Below are 21,888 nucleotides of genomic sequence, written 5' to 3'. Positions count from 1 at the left end.
ATAATAATGATGATGAAAAAAATAAACAACAAAAAACAAGGTGGTCAGTCCTGATATCAGACATTCATGTAACTTTATGCATATTGATATTGAGATCAATATGCGTATGTATTTATAATAATAGTATTTATTTATTTATATATTTATATATTACGTATGTTTATATGTATACACACATATACATATATACACAACACATATAGAGATACATATATACACACGTATAGGTAAACACACATTCCTACAGCTAAAGCAAAAGAGACAGAGGCCATTAATTTGAGAGAATATTGGGGGCATGCATGGAAGGGTTTCAAGGGGAGGAAAGAAAGGGGAAATTTATATAAATTAGAAGTATATCATTTTATTTAAAATATATAGTTATAATTGCAAACGGTAAACATTCAATTATTTAAATTAATCACTTAATGCATATGTATCCTTTTCATAAGTGTTTCAAGCATTTCATTTTGCTATTTATAACTTCTGCCAAATCCCACTGCCTTTCACAGGAGATAATTATCTGTCTTCCCACGGATTCTCACAGATCCTTTTGCTTTCTGTCCTAATGTACATCCCTCTTAACACATTCTATGGGAATTAACATCAACCTCACTCATCAAACGGGCTTTTGAAAACAATCCAGATCTCAATACTAACTTATTACTGCATGATTTTTTTTTTTTTGTAACTCACAGAACATCTGTGAGCCTCCATTTTGCAAGTAGACATAAATGATACTTAACTTCAAAATACGTTGAAAAATTTCCAACACTGCAGAACTTGAACACTGAGACCGTCAAAGTAGAATAACCTGCGCCCATGGGAACTCAGAGACTTAGCCACCTACCACAGAGCATGCATGGGCTGGAAGTAGGTGTCCTACACATGTGAAGCAGATGTGCAGCTTGGTCTTCATGTGAGGGCCCTAACAAGAGGAGGAGGAAATGACTTTGACTCTGTTGCCTACCTTTGGATCACTTTACCCTAGCTAGACTGTCTTGTCTGGCCTCCGTGGGAGAATATATGCTTAGTCCTGCTGTGATTTGAGGGTGGGTTGGTATACCCCTTGGAGGTCTTCTCTGAAAAGGAGAGGGGAGAACAGGGGAGGCGTATTAGAATGGTACTGAGAGGAGAGGAGAAAGGGGCTGGGATAAGGCTGTAAAGCAATTTAAAAAAAATAAATGTGTGTCTCTCTGATTCCGGGTTACTTCACTCAGGATGATGTTTTCTAGATCCCACCATTTGCCTGCAAATTTCCTGATTTTCTTGTTCTTAATTGCTGAGTAGTATTCCATTGTGTAAATGTACCACAATTTCTGTATCCATTCCTCTGTTGAGGGACATCTGGGTTGTAAGATTCTGGCTATTATGAATAAAGCTGCTACAAACATGGTTGAGCAAATGTCCTTGTTGTATGGTTGAACGTCTATCAGATATATCCCCAGCTGGATCTTGAGCTAGCACTGTTTCTAATTTTCTGAGTAAGCAGTAGATTGATTTTCAAAGTGGTTGTACAAGTTTACATTCCCACCAGCAATAGAGGAGGGTTCCTCTTTCTCCACAACCTCTCCTGCATGTGTCATCCCTTGAGTATTTGATTTTAGCCAGTCTGATGGGTGTACAGTGAAATCTCAGGGTCATTTTGCATTTCCTGAATGACTAAGGACATTGAACATTTTTTTTACATGTTTTTCCACTATTTGATATTCCTCTGTTGAGAAGTCTCTGTTTAGCTCTGTATCCCATTTTTAATTATTTGACTTGTTGCTTTTTAACTTCTTGAGCTCTTTATATATTCTGGATATTAGCTTTCTGTCAGATATAGGGTTGGTGAAGGTCTTTTCCCAGTATGTAGGCTGTTGTTTTATTCCGATGACAGTTTCTTTTGCCTTACAGATGCTGTTCAGTTTCATGAGGTTCCATTTATTGATTGTTGATCTTAGAGCCTGTGCTGTTGGTGTTCTGTTTAGGAAGTTGTCTCCTGTGCCAATGAGTTCCAGGTTCTTCCCCACTTTTTCTTCTAACAGGTTTAGTGATTCTGGTTTTATGTTAAAGTCTTTGATCCACTTGGACTTTAGTTTGGGCAAGGTGATAAATATCAATCTATTTCCATTGTTCTGTATATAGACATCTTTTTAGACCAGCACCATTTGTTGAGGATACTGTCTTTTTTCCCATTGTATGGTTTTGGCTTCTTTGTCAAAAATCAAGTATCTATTGGTGTGTGTGGATATTAGCTATATAATATAGGATAAAGATACTAAAATCTGCAGTCCTAAAGAATCTAAACAACAGGAAGGACCCTAGAGAAGAAGCTTAATCCTCTTTCAAAAGGGCAAACAAGGTAGACATTGGAAGTTAGAGAATACAAGGAACAGGATGGGAGCATTCCACAGGTAGGCTCTGAAAGACTTTACTCAGAAGGATATCAAAGCTGATCATAAGACTCATAGCCAAACTTTGGGCAGAGTGCAGGAAATCTTATGGAAGAAGGAGGAAATAAAAATACCTGGAGTGGTATTAGAAGTTACTCAATTAAATTTATATTAACATTACCAAATATATGTATATTTATTATCTTAAAAATATCTGTATGTAAATGTATGGGCAAGCACATAAAAAAAGTTACATTGACAATAGATAACACTGAAAAAATAAAAATGCATAAATATACCAATACTTGTAATTATAATGTTAATAAATAATATTCAGCATGTCATAACATTGGAACTTGCTTTATGAATATTTAGATCAAAGTTTTGCCTCTTACATTTATTTTTTTTCATTTAATCTTTATTTTTTATTTATTTTATTTTATTAATTACACTTTATTCATTTTGTATCCCCCCATAAGCCCCTCCCTCCTCCCCTCCCGATCCCGCCCTCCCTCCCCTTGCTGCATGCATGCCACTCCCCAAGTCCACTGATAGGGGAGTTTCTCCTCTCCTTTCTGATCTTATTCTATCAGTTCTCATCAAAAGTGGCTGCATTGTCCTCTACTGTGGCCTGGTAAGGCTGCTCCCCCCTCAGGGGGAGGTGATCAAAGAGCAGGCCAATCAGATTATGTCAGAGGCAGTCCCTCTTCCCATTACTAGGTAACCCACTTGGACACTGACCTGCCATGGGCTACATCTGTGCAGGGGTTCTAGGTTGCCTCTTACATTTATTAATTTCTAAAAAAGTATTAACATGAGGATTGTAGATATAACCATATAATAGAATATACCATGTCACTTTATTTCCTTTCAATATTGAAACTTGAATAAAAAACCTAAACATTTAAAAAAAATACCTGGGTTGGACAGGAGCTCCACAAGGAGACCAACAAAGCCAAAATATCGGGGCTTAGGGGGTCCTGCAAAGAGGGATGAATCAACTAAGGATCATGTATAAAGAGGACCTAGACATCCACCCCCCCCCCCCGCGCGCTCAGATGAAGCCCATGGGCTGCTCAGTTTCCAAGTGGGTTTCCTTGTAAGGGGAGCAGGGGCAGTCACTGGCATAAACTCAGTAAACATGCTGTTTGATTACTTCCCCCTGGTGAGGTGGCCTTACCTGGCCACATAGAAAGTGGATCCAGACAGTCCTGATGAGACCTGATAGGCGTCCAATAGTAGGTGAAGAGCACTTTCCTTATCAGTGGTCTATGAGTGGGACATTGGTGGGGCAAAGGGAAGGAGCTAGTGATAGGGAGGAGATACAAAGTGAATAAATTGTAATAAATAATAATAATAATAGAGAAAAATTATAAACTGGAAAAAAGAAGTTACTAATACTCATTTTATTTTCAGAAAATATTTAATATCCTTAATAAAAGAAATATTAAGCTAGGTTTCATTAATTATCTGCAGATCACATTTTTTTTCTAGGCTTTTTTCATGGTGATATTTATTTTGCTTCTGGATTCATTCTTGCTTAGAGACAGGTCATTTTAATCCAGCTTCATCTGATGGAGATGTCAGTCACTGGGAGTGTTCGCTCCTTTCTCTTCCATGTGTGTAGGAGGTCAGCCTCTCAGCTGAAGATGCTGGTATTTACCCAAGCTCTTCTTCATTTGAATAGATCAGCACACTCAGAGGCTAGACCAGATTTGATAGAAAGTACCTCAAACTTGGAAGTTTGCTGGTTATTGAGTTTCCATGCAATCTTTCTTCTGCTTTAAGACTTCAGTCTCTCAAGTCCCCGCATGTCTTCATTTTTCAAATGTTTTTGAAATATGATTCTCCCTTACTTTTCCTGTCTTTTTTTCCTTTGCCGGGTGCAGGGGGCGGAGCTTACTCAACAGCAGGAGAAGAAAAAATTGTTACATGGCAATTTTTAAGTGGCATTTAATTCAAATCAACTATTTAAAAATACTGTCATAGCCCATGTAGTATTAAACTTAGATAAATTTCCTACAGTACACTCACTGCTAACTAGGCACAAATTATAAGGTTTAACTTAGTGAGCTGAATAGCGATTGTCACCCATTTTACTCTGATGTATTAAAACTTCCCATGTAATATTGCTATTATTAAATTTTATTTTCCATTAGCTTTGAAATATTTTGTTTTATGCACAGGCCTGTTACAAAACATATTGCCTTGTTATACAAATAAACCTTGGAAAATTTTAAATGATTTTGAGCAAGTTCTTCCAATGCATGCTTAAAAAAAATAGCTCCATCTTTGAGACTTTTGTTGAAAGGCATCTTGTACACAGACAACTTTCCATCAGTGCAGACTTGCCTGAACTCTTTTTGTTTGCTTTCTATGGTTGGATGACTGTGAGGGCCTCAGTGTCAAACTCCATTATCATGTGTGTGTATGTAAAATTAATCACCAGACCTAGAAACTCACAGCACTGTCCCTTTAGAGCCTGAGGTCAAACATCTGTCTGGGATGATGTTTCCTGAAAAGCTTTATGTAATGGGCAAAGGAGCTGAAGTGGGCACTTAGTGTGGATGGAAGGGCAAGGCATATACTTGAGGGGGAAGTGCTGGGTTTTGGTGGGCTGACAGCTTCACCCTTCTATCCAAAGGTTACCACCTTAGACTCAAAAAGCTTTTAAAGCTTCGTGCCTCTGTGTTGCCTGACTGCCTTTAGCATTAAGCACTGATGCCTATGAAGCTCTGAGCTTTCATGTTTTTCGAAGTTTCTTTAATGTGGATAGAAGATTGTTAAGGAATGTACATTTCATAGATCACAACATAACTTTTTGAGTTCGGTAAAACTGATCCCACCTGTCCTCAGTTTGAACCTACTAAGTCCATTCAGTAAGGTCTTCAAAACATTTGCTTGCTGGCTTATACGTAAGTTTTTTTTTTTTTTTTATTCGACAGTTTGTGATATGTTATCTAGAAGAATGATGTAACTGAAAGAACATGATCTTAATTGATTGTGGGCTCCGTTATGTCCTTGCCAGACACCCTACACTCTGTTATCTGCTTAGCAATATCCTAGCTGTGCAATATCCTAGGTTGTGGCCTGAGTCACTCTCGAAATTTTTATCTGTTTTATTGTTTTGTTGTTACAATAACTGATATTCTAAAGCAAGCAGACAAATAAAACAATTAAAAAAAAAACTTCAAACAGAACAACAAAACCCAACTAGATATCTGGAGAGATTGCCTGAAAATATGGAAGTAATTAATTATTGAAGAAAATAAATTTTGATGGTGGCAGAAATCTCTTATCCCTAGCTTTTGGATGGAAATATAATGAAATTATAACAAACCTATATTTAAGACTACTTCTTTAGGATAGAAAATATTTAGAGATGATAGGTAACATGAGGTAAATAGATTCATCACCAAGTATGAGTTATTTAAAAGTAACCAATATTCAGATAACACTGAGCTGAAAATAAAGGGTTATTGTTCAGAAACCTTGTAGGTGAAAAGCCAATTAAGTTGTTATGAACAATATGATCTTTTCAAATTAAAAATGAAGTTATATTAAATATAAAGTTAGCAGACTTTTCGTGAGGAAAATCAGTGGGCCTCTAGCACAAACTCTGAAGATTAACTAAGCTTTTCATCTATGCCCTGTGACCTTGAACATATATATGTGTATATATATATGCGCACACAAATTATATATATAATGATCCTCATTATATTTGTATTTGTGTAATGTATATAATGATCTTCAAAAAATCTGATAATGCATTTTTAAATGAGAATCTTAAAAATAAGTTACCCTTTCAAAGTAACTATTTGCTTCAAGTGTCAATCATTTGTGGGCAATATGGAGACTATTCACTGGTTTGGCAGTGAAGCCACTGATTGGAAGCAAGAGACAGCCCCAGTCAAGCATTATTATAGACTTCAAGAATACAAGTTGATTGTGTAGACAGATGCATGTAGTTGGCAAAATAGTGCTCACATAAAGACATCCAGGTCTTATGAATACACTGTTGTCCATGGATGTGACAGATGTGATTAAATATGTCCCTGAGATGGGGAGATTAGCTTTGATTATCCAAGGGAGCCAAATGTAATTAACAACACCCTTGAAATCAGAAGAGACAGGAAGAAAACCTAGTATGGCTGATGGCTTAATTGATGGAAGATTTCCATGATCTAAAGCATGCCAGTGATTTCTGAAGTTAAAAAATACAGTAAATGAATTCTCATAAAAGCCATTCCAAAAGAAATGCCACACAACTAATACCTTTGCTTTATTCTCACTTCTGACCTACTGATTTATTTCAAAGTAAGTTTAATATTTTATCTCATTGAATTTGTATCAACCTATTATAGCTATAATTAAAAAGTGAATTCATTGTCTAACATAGTAGACAACATAAACTATATATACATAACTATAGAAAGATTTAGGTTTACTAGATTAACACATGAATATACACAGATTGAGACTGAAACTAGGGTGTGTATCCATAGGCTTGGTCACAAAGAAGGTACCTAAATGGATGAAGAGATATCTCAATATATCTCAATACCTAAATATCTCAAATATTTAACCCATCATTTAAATTCACGTGTAAACTTTATCTATAGGAACCTACCCCTTTAGCTACCAACTTCTAAGCGGCTTTTCCAGGGTACATTTGTTGGAACGTGAATACAGTATTACCACATTGTTGTCTTATATAGGGAATAAGTCATTTCAAGTCACAACCATGGCATTATTATCCATATCTCCTCACACAGAACATTCTGTCTGGGAAAATAGTAATGTCATGGGTGTTAGGTGTAGTAATGAAGGTACCAAAGGCTAGAAAACAGGAACTGATGTGGTTTCATTTCTCACCTCAAACCCTTAGGTGACACATTTGACCATCTTAAGTCACGAAGTGAATTTAAAGCATGCTATGTTAGATCATTTTGTCACTATGACAAACATATGGAAAACTGACTTAAAAAGTAGAGTATTTTTGCTTGTTTTTTTTTCTTTTCTTGTTTTGTTTATTTGTTTTGTTTGTTTTTGCTAATGCTTTCAGAAGTTAAAATTTGCAGCCAATATAGTATTCCGTGCCTCTGGTGAAGCAGCTTACTAAAGTGTGGAGCTTGTCACACAAAACACTCTCAGGGGGTCTGAGAAGGGGGAAAGAAGCAGGGTCTGAGAACAGGATACCCAACAAGTATATGTCTCTGGTGCACCAGGCTTCCAACCAGACTTCACCTGACAATTCTAGCATCTCCTGACTGACTAGTAAAAATCATTAAAAAATTTTATTCATTCCCATGTGTGTTGGAGGGGCACGCGGGATGAATGCCAGTGCCCACGGAGGCCACCAGAGGGTTTTGGATTCCCTGGAGCTGAAGCTATACAGTAGTTAGCTGTTGGATGGCCACTGTAGTGACTGGGAACTGAACTCTGGTTGGCTAAAAGAGTAATAAGTACTTGCAACTTCTGAGTCAGATCTGTAACATTTAGACCCTACAACATGTGACCCGATATTCCAGGACCAAGGAGTTTCGCAAAGCCCCACCTCTGCATTATGCTAGTATAGAGAAACACACTTAACAATATGTGAGCCCTTTCAGGGGACAGTTTACAGTCACCAGGATCCATGCTAACTCCTATTTCTGAAGCTTTTTGTACCTTTTAGTTTTTATCTGATAAAGATCAAGTTTTAATTTGAACATGTGTGTGATACGACAACCTGAGTATGTTTAAAAAATGCAGAATTTCTGTAGCTTTATAAAAGCAAAACTTAATCTGTTTTACTGTATGGTCTTTTGAAATGTTAATTGAGAGAGTGACAGAAGCTATTGATTATAGTCTCAGAAATGAAGATTCGTGGATTCATCCAGGTTTACTGGTTGTGTTTTCAAGAAGCTCCATTCATTTAATTTGTTCCCTGGCTTCCCTGATCATCTATGTACAGTCATTACTTAGAGAATACAGTTACAGCAGAAGAAATACACATTATTTCTTAACTAAATCATAAAATGATACTACAAAGATCCATATTTTATGGCCGCGTTCTTGAAATATGGATACACAGAAGGCCAAGTTTACTTAAGTTTTGCTTGCTAATTTCTTGGATCCCCAGGTGGAGTTTAGTTTTCTGTGTACAGGTAACACAGAATAATTGATAGGACAAGTGTCCCTTATCATATGTCTAGTCCACCATGGAGGAATAAAGTTATCGTGATGTGTATTTTCCAGAAGAAAAGTGAGTCATGTACAAATTCCCACTGGGAAGATGGTATGAGAGTCTTATAACCAGGAGACATGATCTTTCTGGCCCTCACTATATGCTCTAGATTTATTTTGTTGTTTGTGCCTCACTGGGCTTCAAAGATAGGTAGAGGACACTTGGTTATTATAACTCTCATAGTACTTCGGTATGTATGTTGGAAATGATGAATTTTGTAAGCATACCTAAACTACAGTCAGCTCTCTGCCTTTCTCTTTCCTCATATCCACATTCCTAACTTTGAAATTTTGGCCACAGTGATGCTATGGAAAGGCATCAGTGGAAAGAAATAATGGAAAGAAATAATCTGTGCTGCAAAGCTGTTTTTTTTTATGTGAAACTTGAACATAATTAAATTTCCCAAACTTATGTATACAGTTTGATGATATTTACAAAATATACAATCATGCAAGCTCTGCCACAGTCTGACATAAAACACTTCTAACCCACTAAAGAGTTCCATCATTCACCTTAGCAATCAATCTGTTTCCATAGGAAACTGCTGATCTGCTTTCTGTCAGTAGAGAGTAGTTCATTTTGCATAGAATTTCCTGTAAAAGGGATCAAATGGTGTATGCTATTTTTCATCTAGATTATTTACTCAGGCTTATGATTTTGAGGTCCATGCTTTATGCTGTTCATGTGTCTTAGTACTGTTTTGCTTTTTTCTGTTTTTTTTAAATTAATATTCTGAGTTTTATCTTATCTTCTGAATATGGTATTTGGTCCTTCATTAATTTTTTGATAAATTCTTGGTTTATTTCCAATTTGGATTGTCATGACTTTTGAGCCATGGCCATTTATGTGAAGATCTTTGAGAGAATATGCTGTTATTTTATATTTATGGAAAATATGGATGTAATACATATGGGACATGTATGTTTGACTCTCTAAGAAACTGTCAACATGACTGTATGAATTTTACATTCCCACTATCACTTTTTGAGGCATGGTTATTCTCTCCAATGTCATCATTATTTTTTTGATTCCAGCTATTCTAGAATTATGCACTGATATTTCTGATGATGTTTATTTCCTGTCCATGATAATTACCCTATATGTCTTTTTATGTGCATGTATATCTTCTTTTATAAAGTGTCTCTTCAAGTATTTTATTTCCCTGTTTTGTCTTGTTGAGTTATAGAGCTCCATGTACAGAGTTAGAGCGGAAAAAGATCATTTGTCAAATATTTATATTACAAATATTTTCTCTCAGTCGGTGACGTGCCTTTAAATTCCCAAAAAGGAGTTGTGTGCTAAGCAGTTTTTGATCTAGGTAAACTCAATACATCAGCTTTTGTCTTGTATAACTTTTACTCTTTGCATCCTATCAAAGATGTTACCGCCTTCCTCAAGGTTACAAATACTATATCCAATGATTTTGCAAAGAACTTATTATTATTTTAATCGTTACATTAGAGTTTATTCTCTCAGAGGAGAAAAATTTTGCACGTGGCGAGGATTAAGGTTTAAATGTATTATTTTCACCTTTCGCTTCACTATATATACTATATGTTCCTTACCCCAGTGATTCACTTTGCAAACATTTTGAAATGTCAACACACTGCAATACATTTTTTTTGAATTTTCAGTATGTACTACATATTTTTCAGCATTTCCTACTATAGGACCTTGTTTATGCTTGTATTAGAGCACACTGAAGTAATGTACAGAAAACACTACATCTTGGATTCTGTTTTTATATATGTTTCAGATATTTGACTTCACTTACTTGCACTTTCATAATTTAAAAAAAATGTCAAAACTTTCTACAAAATAAAACAAAGAAATTACAGTTGAATTTTTTCTTCAGAATTTCCTGTAATCTGCACACAATTTTAGGATACTAAATACTTAAAAAATCCACAAATATGATATCTATTCCCATTTTTGTCTCTTATAAATTATTTAGGAAATGTCTGATGATTCTCAGTTTGAAAATCTTGCTTATATTGATATGTAATTTTCTATCAGTAGTTAAGGAGACTGATGCTATCAATTTAAGTATTGGTCAATTGAATTGCTAGTTTATACACATACAATTGATTTTCCTGTTAAGCATGTATCTTATAGCCTTCAAAAATTCATTAAGTACAGCAAATTTTATATTTTTGTATAGATTAATTTTTCAAAGGTAAAGATATTTATACCTTGCTATTCTGAAATTGCTTGCTAACAATAATCCTACTTTGATTTTTACCTCCAGTGTGACATTGAATAAATTATAGAACATTTTTATTACGTACAATACTAATATGTACGTTTTGTACAAATATGCTTCCGTAGATTTGACAACTTCCTTTCTCTTTTTAGACTGGTTGGTTTCCTCTCTTCAAGTAGATTGTTCTGCTACTGTGGTAAGAAAAAGATTTTGCATGTATTAGAGTCATATAACCTATTTTTTATTTATTTATTTTATTTTTTAATACTAGTTACAGTTTATTAACTTTGTATACCAGCTATATCCCAATCCCTCATCCCCTCCCAATCCCACCCTCCCTCCCTCATCCCCTCCTTTCCCCTTTCCAAGTCCACTAATAGGGGAGGACCTCCTCCCCTTTCATCTGACCCTGTTTTATCAGGTATCTTCAGGCCTGGCTGCAAAGTCCTCCTCTGTGGCTTAGCAGGGCTGCTCAACCTATTTTATTTTATTGACCCCATTTCTTATATAAATTATGAAATATCAACTTTCATAATTTCATTTACTTCTAAGGCATTATCCAAATATTAAGATGAAATAGGTTTACTTTTATTATATTATCTATTTCCATGATCTATTAATTTTTCCATTTTAAAATATTTTTCTTTTCTTTAAATTTCTTTAATTTTTATTATTATCATTCATTACAATTTATTCAATTTGTTTCCCGGCTGTGGCACCCTCCCTCTTCTCCTCTCAACAGCACCTTCTCCCTCTTATCTCCTTGAGCCCTTGCCTAGTCCACTGATAGGGGAGGTCCTCCTTCCCTTCTATCTGACCCTAGCCTATCAGGTCTCATCAGGACTGGCTGCACTGTCTTCCTCTGTACCTAGCAAGGGTACAACCCCCTCAGGTAGAGGTGATCAGAGAGGTTGTCACTGAGTTCATGCCAGAATAAGCACTCACATTCGGGCAGTCATGTGGTGATATTTTATGCGTCTAGCTTCTGATATTTCTAGAAGACATAGTCATACAGCAAACTCCTTTTACTAGCTTTCTATGCCACTCTTCCATAATGCTCCCCAGTCATAGATTAAACAGTGTTTTGTAGATCTATGCTTGGAACTCAACTCCACCACTCTGCACTTTGATTGGTTGCGGTTTTCTATAATGGTCTCTGTTTCAGAGAGAATTCCTTGACGAGTGGGAAAGACTTCACTTATCTGTGCACATAAAGAGAAATGATAACCTTAAGTGAAACCAGAAAGCACCATGTATACTTCCAAAAGAGAGAAGCAGCCAACAGTCCTATCCACCTGCGATGTGTATCACAGCAATGACCAGCATTGAACAACCATAAACATGAAGTGGAAGCACACATACCTTGGCACTAAACTCTAGTGGGACTTAATGCCCATTAACAAGAAGGAAACATGTCTGTTACTGTAACCTACATGATTATTCAGTACTAGTGATGTCATTGTTTTTGTTTTAGTAGGAGAATCTACAATCGTTGCTTTACTAAACCACAATAATACCTATCAAGCAATATTTTATCTGAATGAGAATTTCATACCCATGGAAGATGTTTTTGATCAACTCCATTCATATCCCCCATTCCCTTCTTAATTCTTAATTCTTCCCTATGCCTTCATGATGTTTACCTCCCAACTTTATGTGCTTCCTTTTTAATATTTTTCTTTCCTTTTTATAAGGTTTTTTTTTATTCTTTATTAATTACACTGTATTCACTTTGTATCCCCCTGTGCTTCCCTCCCTCCCCCCATCCCAATCTCTCCCTTCCTCAACCCTCTGCATGCATGGCCCTCCTCAAGTCCACTGATAGGGGAGGTCTTCTTTTCCTTCCTTCTGATCCTAGTCAATTAGGTCTCATCAGGAGTGGCTGCACTGTCTTCTTCTGTGGCCTGGTAATGCTGCTTCCCCCTCAGGGGGAGGTAATTAAAGAGAAGGCCAATCAGTTCATGTCAGAGACAGTCCCTGTTACTATTACAATGGAACCCACTTGGACACTGAACTGCCATGGGCTACATATGTGCAGGGGTCTTAGGTTATCTCCATGCATAGTCCTTGGTTGGAGTATCAGTCTCAGAAAAGACCCCTGTGCTCAGATTTTTTGGTTCTGTTGCTCTCCATGTGGAGTTCCTGTCCTCTCCAGATCTTACTGTTTCTCACTTCTTTCCTAAGACTCCCTGCACTCTACCCAAAGGTTGCCCATAAGTCTCAGCATCTGCATTGATAGTCTGCAGGGCAGAGCCTTTAGGAGGTCCTCTGTTTCAGGCTCCTGACTTCTTTCCTCTTTTCTCCTTCTTCTGATGTCCTGCCTCTTTGACTTTCTGGGTAGGAATTGAGCATTTTAACAAGAGTCCTCCCTCTTCATTAGTTTCTTTAGGTGTGCAGATTTTTAGTAGATTTATCCTACATTATATGTTTATATGAGTGAGTATATACCGTGTTCTGCTTCTGTGATAGCTCACTCAGGATGATCTTTTCCAGATCCCACCATTTACCTCCAAATTTCATGATTTCCTTTTTTTTATTGCTGAGTAAAATTCCATTGTGTAGATATACCACAATTTGTGCATCCATTCCTCCACTGAGGGGAATCTGGGCTGTTTCCAACTCCTGGCTATTACAAATAAGGCTGCTACAAATATGATTGAGCAAATGTCCTTATTGTGTACTTGAGACTCTTTTGGGTATATGCCTAGGAGTGGTATAACTGGATCTTGAGGAAGTGCTATTCTTAGTTGTCTGAGAAAGCGCCAGATTGATTTCCAGAGTGGTTGTACAAGTTTATTTTCCCACCAGATGTGGAGAAGGGTTCCCCTTTCTCCACAACCTCTCCAGCATGTGTTGTCTCATGAGTTTTTGGTGAAATCTTAGGGTCGTTTTTAATTTGCATTTCACTGATGGCTAATGAGGTTGAGCATTTCTTTAAGTATTTCTCTGCCATTTGATATTCCTCTATTGAGAATTCTCTGTTTAGCTCTGTACTCCATTTTTTAATTGGATTACTTGATTTTTTGTTGTTTAACTTCTTTAGTTCTTTCTATATACTGGATATTAGTCCTCTGTCAGATATAGGGTTGGTGATGATCCTTTCCCAATCTGTAGACTGTCGTTTTGTTCTGATGACAGTGTCTTTTGCTTTACAGAAGCTTTTCAGTTTGATGAGGTCCCATTTATTGATTGTTGCTCTTAGAGCCTGTGCTGTTGGTGTTCTGTTCAGGAAGTTGTCTCCTGTACCAATGAGTTCAACGCTCTTCCTCACTTTTTCTTCTAAGTGGTTTAGTATGTCTGGTTTTATGTTGAGGTCTTTGATCCACTTGGACTTTAGTTTTTTGCAGGGTGATAAATATGGATCTATTTGCATTTTTCTACATGTAGACATCCAGTTGGACCAGCACCATTTGTTGAAGATGCTAGCTTTTTTCCATTGAATGGTTTTGGTATCTTTGTCAGAAATCAGGTGTTCATAAGTGTGTGGATTTATGTCCGGGTCTTCTGTTCGATTCCATTGATCCACCATTCTGTTTCTATGCCAGTACCATGTAGTTTTTAGTATTGTTTCTCTCTAGTACAGCTTGAGATCAGGGATGGAGATACCTCCTGAAAATTTTTTATTGTAGAGAATTGTTTTAGCAATTCTGGGTTTCTTGTTGTTGCATATGAAGGTGAGAATTTTTCTTTCAAGGTCTGTAAAGAATTGTGTTGGTAATTTGATAGAAATTGCAATCTGTAGATTGCTTTTGGTAAAATGGCCATTTTTACTATATTAATCCTGCCAAGCCATTAGCATGGGAGACCTTTCCTTCTTCTCATATCTTCTTCTAATTCTTTCTTCAGAGACTGGACATTTTTTTTTCATACAAGTCTTTAACTATTGGTTAGGGTCACACCAAGGTACTTCATGTCCTTTGTGGCTATTGTGAAGTGTGTTGTTTCCCTAACTTCTTTCTTGGCCCTTTTGTCTTTTGTATACAGGAGTGCTACTGATTTTTTTTTAGTTAATTTTGTATCAAGCCACTTTGCTGAAGGTGTTAATCAGCTGTAGGAGTTCCCTGGTAGAGTTTTTGTGGTCACTCAGTTATAATCTCATATCATCTGCAAACAGTGATACTTTGTTTTCTTCCTTTCCAATTTGTATCCCCTTGATCTCCTTCAATTGTCTTATTGATCTAGCAGGGACTTCAAGAAAAATGTTGAAGATATATGGAGAGAGTGGGCAGCCTTGTCTTGTCCCTGATTTCACTGGGATTGCTTTAAGTTTCTCTCCATTCAGTTTGATGTTGGCTATAGGCTTGGTGTATATTGCCTTTACTGTGTTCAGGTATGTGCCATGTATTCCTGATCTCTCCAAGACTTTAAACATGAATGGATGTTGGATTTTGTCAAATTCCTTTTCAGCATTAAGGAGATGATCATGTGGTTTTTCTCCTTCAGTTTGTTTATGTGGTGGATCACATTGATGGATTTCTGCATATTGAACCACCCCTGCATATCTGGGATGAAGCCTACTTGGTCGTAGTGGATGATATCTTCGATGTGTTCTTCAATTTGGTTTGCAAGTATTTTGATGAGTATTTTTAGATCAATGTTAATAAGGGAGATTGGCCTGAAATTTTCTTTCTTTGTTGGGTCTTTGTGAGGTTTAGGTACCAGGGTGACTGTGGCTTCTTAGAATGATTTTGGTAATGTTCCTTCTGTTTCTATTTTGTGGAATAGTTTGAAGAGAATTGGAGTTAGCTCTTGTTTGAGTTCTGACTGCTGGTCACTGTGCTGATCCTGCTGTCCTGCTGGTCAGAAGGAGAGTTGCCCTCACGCTGTCATCTTGCCGCATGTCAACATTAGATTTGTTTTGATTCTCTTTTCGTCTCTGATGTCTGAGATCTTTTTAAATTAATTTTTACTTTTTAATATTAATCATAAGTTATTTACTTTGTATCCCAGCCATAGCCCCCTCCCCTCCTTCCCTTCCATTCCCACCCTCCCTCCCTCATTTCCTTCCTGTCCATTTCCATGTCCACAGATAGGGGATGTCCTCCTCCCCTTCCATCTGACCCTAGCTTATCAGGTATCTTCAGGACTGGCTGCAATGTCCTCCTCAGTGGCCTAGCAAGGCTGTTCCTCCCTCGAATGGTGGAATCTAGAAAAGATCATCCTGAGTGAGGTATCCCAGGAGCAGAAAGACACACATGGTATATACTCACTTATATAGTCCTATATAAGATAGGATAAATATACTAAAATATGTGCACCTAAAGAATATAAAAAAAAAGAGAACCCGGGGTAAGATGATCAATCTTCACTTAGAAAGACAAATGGGATGGACATGGAAAGTAGGATAAAACAAGAAACAGGACAGAAGCCTACTGTAGAGGGCCTCTGAAAGACTTTACCTAGCAGTGTACCAAAGCAGATGCTGTGACTCATAACCAAACCTTTGGTAGAGTGCAGGGAATCATATAAAAGGAGGAGTTAGTATGACAGGGAGAGGACAAGAGCTCCACAAGGACAAAATATATCAGGGCACGGGGGTCTTCTATAAGACTGTTTCTCCAACCAAGGACCATGTATGGATATAACCTAGAACCCATGTTTGGATGTAGCCCATGGTAGGTCATTATCCAAGTGGGTTACCCTAGTAAGGGGAACAGGAACTATTTATGACATGAACTCAATGACTGGCTCTTTTATCTCCCCTTGCCCCCCCCCAAGGGAGGAAAAGTCTTGCTATATATATTTTCTTGTTGTTTTAATGTATGTCTTCATCTTGGGCATTGATACCTAGATTGTTTTGAGACACAAGAATGACAGAATAGAGATAGTGTACTTCACTGATGTGTCCTCCAAATCTTATTGGATCAAAGTGGCCCCACACTACAGCTGTACATGAGAAGGGTAGGAAAAGTCATTTAGCTGTGCAATCAGAAAGCAGATGACAGTTTTAATGGGCTGTTATTCCAACTTTATGCAATACTGTTTCTGATTTTAGTAATGTAGTTACTCTGTAAGAGTATATCCATTTACCTCATGAGCATGCACTTCCAAGCATGGAGGGTATTTAAGAAGTGGGTGTCGAATGATTGGCCAAATCCAAGAAGAAATAGTGACTCACTAGAGAAACTTGAGGCTTGCTGAATGTTAGCATCCAAAGCCTACTTGGTGGCTTGGAGAATAGACTAATGCTGCTTCACAGAAAGAGGGTGAAATTATATGAGTCTGACCCCATTAACATGACTAAATTTTTAAAGCCCTTGGATTCAACATCATCCCTCAAGCAGCTGTGAATAGTAACAATTGTTTCCTCATAATTACACTCAATGGTTTCTCATACTAAATCTAGTTTAGATGTCAGCATTTAAAAAATAATGATGATAGACAACTTCACATAATCAGGAGAGAATGAAACAGTAGAGGGAATGTTTCCTGAGTTCCCTGACTGTCCCCATGCCATGTCCTTGAAATCTCAGCAGATTAATGCACTGAGAAATCTGTGATGGGAACAACTGCACATTTGAACCCCCTCAGGAAAAAAAAGAGTTAAATAGGATTGCAGTTAGAGCAGGCTTTCTATATTTAGAAGAGAGGCACATCCATGTATTACTGTTCCTTTAAAGGGGGATATGGAGAATACTGTCGAAGATGATTTTGTTTGAAACACATGTCACAAATACTACTGTTCGTATTTCTCTTCCTTCTCCACAATGTGATTGGCAGTTATTTTATGTCTAATTTAAGATGGAAAAAATACATCAATATCATCAATGTTTTTTTTTTCATTAGAGATGTTTAGTTAGTATTAATCACAATGAAAATTCCATTTTAATTTACTGATGAGTAATGAGACCACTGATGACCTGAAGAAAACATTTTCTTTTTTTTCACTTTTTTTTTAAAATTTTTTATTAATTACACTTTATTCATTTTGTATCCCCCATAAGCCCCTCCCTCCTCCCCTGCTGATCCCACCCTCCCTCCCCTTTCTGCATGCATGCCACTCCCCAAGTCCACTGATAGGGGAGGTTCTCCTCTTCTTTCTGATCTTAGTCTATCAGTTCTCATCAAAACTGGCTGCATTGTCCTCTACTGTGGCCTGGTAAGGCTGCTCCCCCCTCAGGGGGTGGCCTGCTCATTGATCACATTTTCTTTTATTATTTAGTCATTTATTTAGCAAATATGTAGCAAAATTACAATGCTTACCTTGCTGTACTTCCCCTTCCCCAGGGGATAGGAAGTGAAGGAAAAAAGATGAGAAAGCCACAGTTTCACAGTATTTATATTTTACTAGATGGAAAAGAAAATAAATCATAAATACAAAAATAAAACTATTACAGGTGTAAAAATTATAAAATGAAATAAAAGTGGAGATGTTAAATGTATTGCAATGATAAAGGTTGAGCAGAGAAATATCACTTTAATAAGAGTGATTTAGGCAAAAACATCAAGATCTGAAAGATGTATTGCAAATTATCTGGCTACCAGCGGGAAAAAATTACCACAGGCAGAAAGTTGGGACAATCCGAATCCCAGCAGGAAAGGACCTCATTGATCTGTATTCAATACACATAAAATTTAGATTCCTCCTATTGTAACCTTTAACACGTTCAGAAGTGTTAAACATTTTAAAATGTTTAAACCACATATTGGGTGAGGTATTTTTTTTTCTCCCTCAAAAAATAAAAGTGGATTCCAGTATGCAGTCAAAAACTTTGGAAATGAAAACCTAAATCTCTCAAGGACAATTCACTTCCACCTCTGATTCATCATGAAGATTTTTGTTTGGTTAATTAAGAGAAACAGTCTGTGTATTTTGCAGTAGTCTACACAGATTGTCAAAGCAAGGTTTTGAATCTTCTACAAACATTCATTCTCAATAACATGGAACCTGATTTGTTTATTTTAGGTTGCTTTGTCATTTATTAATATAATAGTCTGAGAAACTTTGATTGAATTTTAGAAGACTGTGGTTATGAAAATATAAATATAAATATGAAAAATGAGAATGATTTTAATACATATGTTTGATTTTTATTTTTTTATATTAATTACAGTTTATTCACTTTGTATCCCAGCTGTAGCACCCCTCATTCCCTTATAATCCAACCTCCCTCACTCATGTCTTCCCATGCCCCTCTCCAAATCCACTGATAGGGGAGATTCTCCTCCTCTTCCATCTGATCCTAGCCTATAAGGTCTCATCAGGACTGGCTGCACTGTCTTTTTCTGTGGCCTGGCAAGGCTGTTCTACCATCAGGGGGAGATGATGAAAGAGCCAACCACTGAGTTCATGTCAGAGACAGTCCCTATTCCCCTTACTAGGGCACCCGCTTGGAAACTGAGCTGTCATGGGCTACATCTAATCAGGGGTTCTAGCTTATCTCCATGTATGGTCCTTGCTTGGAGTATAAATCTCAGAAAAGACCACTGCACCCAGATATTTTTGGTTCTGTTGCTTTCCTTGTGGAGATCCAGTCCCTCCCAGGTCTTACTATCTCCTCCTTCTCTCATAAGATTTCCTGCACACTGCCCAAAGTTTAATTATGAGTCTCAGCATCTACTTTGATACATTGCTGGGCAGAGTCTTTCAGAGTCCCTCTATGGTATGCTCCTGTCCTGTTTTCTGTTTTTTCCTTCTTCCAATTAAAACCAATTTATTTACTTGTTTATTTCTCTCTATATGTTTGTATGTGTGTGTATTTGTTTAAGGGTGATAAGAGTTGTGTGTCATGACACACAAGTGAAGATCAGAGGGAAAATTGCAAGTCAGTTTTCTCCTTCACTATGGGTTTTAGGGATCAAACTCAAGTAGGCAGGCTTGGTATGCAGAGCTTTTACCCAGTGAGCTGTCTGAATCTTGCTGAAACTACTTTAGCAGGGTATGTATACAATGTAAATTTCAAGTATCCCATTGGCAAATGAAAAGATTGTATCAAGTTACCATAATTTTTGCAGTACTTCGTAACAACAGACACTGAGGAAATCCAAAGAATTATTAGATCGTACTACAAAAGCCTATATGCCACAAAGCATGAAAAACTAAATGAAATGGACAATTTTCTTGACAGATTCCATTTACCAAAGCTGAATCAAGATCGAGCAAATAAATTTTAAAAAATCCACATGACCTTAATCTCTCTCAACATCAATGGACTCAACTCTCCAGTAAAAAGACACAGATTAACAGAATGGATACGTAAACAAAACCCAGCAATCTGTTGCATACAAGAAACATACCTAAGACACAAAGATAGACATTACCTGAGGGTAAAAGGTTGGAAGATGACTTTCCAAGCAAATGGACCCAAGAAACAAGCAGGAGTAGCCATTCTAATATCTGATAAAATAGACGTTCAACCAAAATTAATAAAAAGAGATGAGGAAGGACACTTCATACTCATCAAGGGAAAATTCCACCAGGAAGACATCACAATCCTGAACATTTATGCCCCAAATACAAGGGCACCCACATTTGTAAAAGAAACATTGATAAAATTTAAACCACATATAGATCCCCACACATTAATAGTGGGAGACTTCAACACCCCACTCTCAACAAAGGACAGGTCAACAAAACAAAATTAAACAAAGAAACAATATCTCTGACAGAGGTCATGAATCAAATGGACCTCACAGACATCTACAGAACTTTACACCCAAACACAAAAGAATTTACCTTCTTCTCAGCACCTCATGGAACCTTCTCCAAAATAGACCATATAGTTGGTCACAGAGCAAGCCTCAACAGATAAAGAAGACTGAAATAATCCCTTGTATCCTGTCTGATCACCATGGAATAAAGCTGGACTTCAACAACAACAGAAATAGCAAAAAGCCTACACACTCATGGAAACTGAACAACTTGTTACTAAATGACAGCTGGGTCAGGGAAGAAATAAAGAAAGAAATTAAAGCCTTTCTAGAACTCAATGAAAATGAAGACACAACATACCCTAACTTGTGGGACACAATGAAAGCAGTGCTAAGAGGAAAGTTCATAACACTAAGTTCCTTCAAGAAGAAATTCGAGACAGCTCATTCAAGCAACTTAATGGCCCACTTAAAAACCCTAGAAAAAGAAGAAGCAGACACACCAAAAAGGAGTAGACGGCTGGAAATAATCAAACTCAGGGCTGAAATCAATCAATTAGAAACAAATAAAACAATTCAAAGAATCAATGAAACCAAGAGCTGGTTCTTTGAGAAAATCAACAAGATCGACAAACCCTTAGCCAAGCTAACTAAAAGGCAGAGAGACACCACCCAAATCAACAAAATCAGAAATGAAAGGGGGGACATAACTACAGACACTGAGGAAATCCAAACAATCATTAGGACTTACTTCAAAAGTCTATATGCCACAAAATTTGAAAATCTAAATGAAATGGACAATTTCCTTGATCGATTTGACTCACCAAAGCTGAATCAGGACCAGGTAAATCAACTAAATAGTCCTATATCGCCCAAAGAAATAGAAGCAGTCATCAAAAGTCTCCCATTCAAAAAAGCCCAGGACCAGATGGCTTCAGTGCAGAATTCTACCAGACCTTCAAAGAAGAGCTAACTCCAATTCTCTTCAAACTATTCCACAAAATAGAAACAGAGGGAACATTACCAAACTCATTCTATGAAGCCACAATCACCTTGGTACCTAAACCTCACAAAGACTCAACAAAGAAAGAGAATTTCAGGCCAATCTCCCTTATGAACATTCATGCAAAAATACTTAACAAAATACTTGCAAACCGGATCCAAGAACACATCAAAGATATTATCCACTATGACCAAGTAGGCTTCATCCCAGGTATGCAGGGGTGGTTCAATATACGGAAATCCATCAATGTGATCCACCATATTAACAAACTGAAAGAAAAAAACCACATGATAATCTCCCTAGATGCTGAAAAAGCATTTGACAAAATCCAACATCCATTCATGTTTAAAGTACTGGAGAGATCAGGGATACAAGGCACATATCTAAACATAGTAAAGGCGATATACAGCAAGACTATAGCCAACATCAAACTGAACGGAGAGAAACTTAAAGCAATCCCACTGAAATCAGGGACAAGACAAGG

The sequence above is a fragment of the Psammomys obesus genome, unplaced genomic scaffold, assembly GCF_907164565.1.
Source record: "Psammomys obesus unplaced genomic scaffold, mPsaObe1.curated_primary_1811, whole genome shotgun sequence".
NCBI classification, from domain to species: domain Eukaryota; kingdom Metazoa; phylum Chordata; class Mammalia; order Rodentia; family Muridae; genus Psammomys; species Psammomys obesus.
The sequence above is the reverse complement of the archived record's forward strand: the minus strand, read 5'-3'. Positions refer to the sequence as shown.